Here is a 4951-nt window from a genome sequence, read left to right as displayed (position 1 = left end):
CTTTGTAACTAAGATTAGTTTTTCTCCAATAAGACAATCTATGCTGTCAGGGTAAGATATTCTGGTAGGTCTGTTCTTACATGGAGCAAGGGTAAAGGGTCAGGCAGACATTTGTGCCAGTAAGACCTCATTTGGGAAATTTTAAGCTGCAGAAGTTTAGAAGTAGCTCTTAAGCAAGGCTTACTTTGAATCCATTAGCTCCACAAAGCTAAATCAGTTAAAAAATAAGTACTTGAAAATCCATCACCTTTGGACCTAGCTATGAAGGCTTCAAAGTATGATCAAATTTCAAATGAAAAAGACTTAAAATAGTTATTGACAAAAAATTGCAAATGTGAGCAATTGAACAAACAATATAAGTTTTTTCCGCCATACACAGAATTTTGCAGAAATAAGATGAATAGCAAATTTGGGAACAATAGGTTTCCTTGTTGCAAATAGGCAACCAAGGATATATGCCTATCTTAAGTTTGCATCATTAACTATGTAAATTTACAAGATACTACATGCTTCAGCAGCATGTCTACCTGAATTACAATACAGAGATTAACATGGCTTTTGCACAAGGATGATATGAAAATTTGTGAAGTATTCCATATTTTTCATTCTTCAGACGCAAGAAATGAAAAACAGTTATGAAAAAGTTGATTACAAATATACAAGTGTAATAATACATATAATTCATAGAAATAAAAGTTAGTTTGACATGAGTGTATTCAATCTTCACCTTTTTAGAAAGGCCTTTATATAGCATAATCTTTATAAAACTTTTGAAATAAGATAACATTGTCATTTTATCCCAAAGAAATAAAATTCTATAAGGATCTAGGAATTAAAGGAATCTTAAACTGTTCCTATATGGAATGCAATCTGAAAGAACACATTTATTAATGGACCTATGTATTATAATATAATGTCAAATTCAAAGTATTATATCTAGGAGAGAAAGAAATAGATTATGGACATTATACAAACAGAATATAAATATTTTAAAATATACTTTTTTCAGACAAGCACCAGAAATATCTTTAGTTTCTCTACTACTCATTTCAACAGATAAGTTAAAATTATTTCTGATTTTAAAAAATAACAAACTCTATAGGTAACATTATTGATGTATACAAACAACTCGAATATATTTTGACATCAAAGTCAGGCAATTCACTTGGAAGAATACCATGGAATCCATGAATTTCTAAAGTAAAATATTGCTGTTGCTTGTTATTGTGAAAATATTTTGTATGGACACATGGGATGGACTGGCAATTTTGAAATTTAAGAAACTTAATGGAAACATTAGGACTTAAGAGGACAATTTGTACAGATTTCCACAACTTCAAAGAGGTAGTGATACATACTTATCCTTTTGGTAATATCAAATGCAGTTTCTTCTAAGTTGTGCTTCAGATCTGGTATGATATAATGGTTCAACAGAAGGAGATCCAGCGATTCTTTGCTATATCTATTCCCAGCAGCAAGGAGGTCAAGAGGCCTTTAGTTTGGCCACTGGTGTCTGCATCATGATGAAATAAAGAAGCCACTCTGGTATTATTCCATGTATAAGTACTGTGCAGGGGTATCCAGCCTTTCACAGTTATTCCATGAATATCTGCTTTGAGCCACCAACTCATGGACAATGTCTAAGTGTCCACAGTAGGCTTCTAGATGAAGAGGTGTATATTCATCGTTTTTCCGGTGAATTTTCTGCATCTGTTTTTTCACTATTATTTATTTTCTCTTTTTTCATTTTTACTATTCTAAATTATTCTAACTGGAGAGTAGAGATTTGGTAGAGAGCAGAGGAATGATTTTCCTCTGTATTCAAAGGGACAAACTGAAAATGAGGACCAGTGGTGTCTTCATGTGCAGCTTATTCTAGGAATGAGAAAATAGGAAATAATGCCTTATATGTAAATGAATTGGGAAATGACAGAGCAGAAAGTGAAATGATGTAAAAAAACTATAAAAGCAAAATAAAGTAGGATAATTATGGAGTAATCATACTACCTATGAGAACCATGAGAAGGAAAGAGGAAGAGAGAGACAGATGTGCAATGATATAGCTAGCAACAAAATCCATCCCTCTGATCAAATTATAGAACAAATAATTTTTATTTTTAAAAGAGATGGAAATAGAATTTATGATCAGATGTCTCCATTGTTTTTGATTATAATTTTCTTATCTTAAATACTTGTACAAGGGAATTTCCATTCATCAAATCAGTTTTTTAATATAATGGATCTTTATATAACTTTTCCACACCCTTCCAAACCTCATCCCACTTTAATTTTTTCTAGTTTTATACAGTTGCATTGAATATTATACCTTCACTCTCTTCTTCCATAACTCTCTTTATTCCTTCCTTTTGACTTCCACTCACATCGTCCAAATGATAGTTTCTTGCTATTAATTTTGTTGGAGTAAAGTTCAATTTTATAAGAAATTACACCTTTGAAATACTCCTCTGCAAATCTCATGCTTTGGTTAATATTTTTGTGTAAACTTGTATAAATTTCTAGCTTCCAAATATGAGACAGAACATGGGTCCTTTGTGTGTCTGGCTCTGACTTTGTTCACTTAATAAATTTTTAGATCTATTCATTTCTTTGCAAATAATGTAACAGTCTTAAAAATGGATAAGTGCAATCCAATTGTGTATATGTGCCACACTTTCTCCAACCAGCATTCCGCCCAAGGGCATCTGGGCTGTTTCCGTAACTTGGCTACAGTGAATTGTGTAGCAGTGAACATGCTTGTGAAAGTGATTTTACTGTAACCTTTTGGAAGAATTCATCACTACCTTTATGGGAGCAATCCCATAGCCAGTTTTCCAGAATAAGCACATCCCTCCCTTCATCTTCATCACAATGTATTGCAAGTCCTCAAAAACACACTTCCCCCTACAGGTCTCAATAAGCTAAAACCACATTGTGCCCATATTCTTTCAATACAGTTTTTTTCATAATTGTACATATAATTCAGTGAGAACCTTCTATATACTTTCCTAATATGGGAATGAGGGACATGACAAAGTAAAAGTAAGAAATATGCAAGTTAATTAGCTATTATCATGTTTAAAATCATTTTCAGCTTTAATTCATAGCCTCACATAACATTTGATTACTTCATCTAACCCGTAAATTATAACAGGTGAGTTAAAAGCAAAGGCAAAAAGTGTTGTTTGATTTTGACACTCATGTGTGAGGTTGCACAATATGGGCAAATAGATGGATTGGAATTAATACCTCTTATCCATTTTGTTAACGTAGAGATGGTTTTCCCAAACTGATTCTCGCAATTCGTATTCCATTAAACATCAAGAAACATGTGATAATTTCCTTTGTTTTGATCCTTATTAACTTTTGTTTCCATTTTATTTTATAATGGATAATTTCATAAATCTACTGTAGATACAAAAATATGTTAAAATATTTCTATCCGTATGCATTGATATATACATACACACATATATTACACAGGTTATAATGATAATGTACAACTTCGGTAACTGTACAATTTACTAAATTATGAAAACTATCGACAGCTCATGCCTGGCATCCTGGTTACTCGGGAGGCTGAGATCTGACAATCATGGTTTGAAGCCATCCTGGGGAAGAATGTCTAGTATCCTCTTATCACCAAACAACCAACAGAAAATCAGAATTGGAACTGTGGCTCAAAGTAGTAGAGTGGTAGTCTTGAGAGAAAAATCTCAGGGACATCATCCAGGGTCTTAGTTCAAGAAGTACAATCTACCTAAAAAAATCTATTTAATTTACACCTGTGTAAGTAAAGTATTTCCATCACCCAAATGTACAACCATGCTCATTTGCAAGGTAACTCTGTTTTGTCTGAAGTACCATAAAACATTTTCACTTAAGTTGAAAGTATTGCACCATGGGTTCATTCTATCTCTCTCATGCATTTTTCCACTCAAATACTCAAATCTTACAATTATTCCAATTATTTAAAATCATAGCTTTTTACATAATACCCAAATATTAGAGTTTGAATTGAGTGTCTTGTGTCCCCTAAATGGGTGTTCTTACCACTTTGTCATGTCCCCAGCCCTAAATCATCCTGATTATTTTTCAGATACTTGTGTATGACCTTGGGCTCAGTCCATGTTATATTATTCTTCCTGGAATTTAGAATAACAGGTACATGGCATTGTGTACAGATATTTCTGTCCAGTCTGGGCTTTAACCTCTATCCTCACAAGAGTAGACTCCCATGTAGTCAGGATTTTCATAAGCTTGTCATAGCTGATGTTTTTTTTTTTTTTTTTAAATCTTTGCATTTCCTGCAGGTTCATGAGTACTGAATTAATTTGTTTTCTTGGGTTGTTTTGTTTCATTTGAATATATGTGTTGAGTTGTTCCTACTTTTCCTTTTGTTTCTTTCAAAAAAGTTCTTACCTAAAGTGCTGAGTAACCAATTCTTATTTTTCACGATAGTCAATGTGAACATGATTTGTTCCAAAGCAATTTCAGTAATATTTAAACACCTTCATACCTATGGATAGTATATAAATGATAAGTGCTGTGAAGAGTCTTTTTGTTTTTACAGCAGTCTTTGTTATACACAGACAGATCATGAAATATATGAAGATAATAAAACTACAGATACTAACAAGGAGAAGAAAAACCTATTATTAATAGTTTGACAGAGGCTTCCCTTCTAGTGAAAGAAATATGTTGCTTGATGCAGGATTTCACAAAATTATATTGCTTAGAGGAAGCTAAACAATCATCTAATTCTACAGAATTGAGGGAGAAGAATCAAATTCCTGAATAGTTTACATTTGGGTCAAATAAAAGCATGCTTCCAAAAAGATAGTTGAGTTTAGAGAAACATGATGAGTTGTATATAAATAGGTGCTTAGTTGATTTTGTTAATTTGTAAACTAATACAGGGAAATAGAGTACAGCAAGGTAAAAAAAGAACTTC

General features: G+C 32.5%; 1 pseudogene; it reads left to right on the top strand.

The window, feature by feature from the left end:
• Positions 1 to 506: 506 nt before the first annotated feature.
• On the top strand, positions 507 to 603 carry LOC122127650 (annotated as a pseudogene).
• The last annotated feature ends 4348 nt before the right edge of the window (positions 604 to 4951 follow it).

Source organism: Dipodomys spectabilis, unplaced genomic scaffold (assembly GCF_019054845.1).
Source record: "Dipodomys spectabilis isolate Male_0828 unplaced genomic scaffold, ASM1905484v1 ptg000306l, whole genome shotgun sequence".
NCBI classification, from domain to species: domain Eukaryota; kingdom Metazoa; phylum Chordata; class Mammalia; order Rodentia; family Heteromyidae; genus Dipodomys; species Dipodomys spectabilis.
Note: the sequence above shows the minus strand (reverse complement) of the source record. Positions and strands in the feature narration are given on the sequence as shown.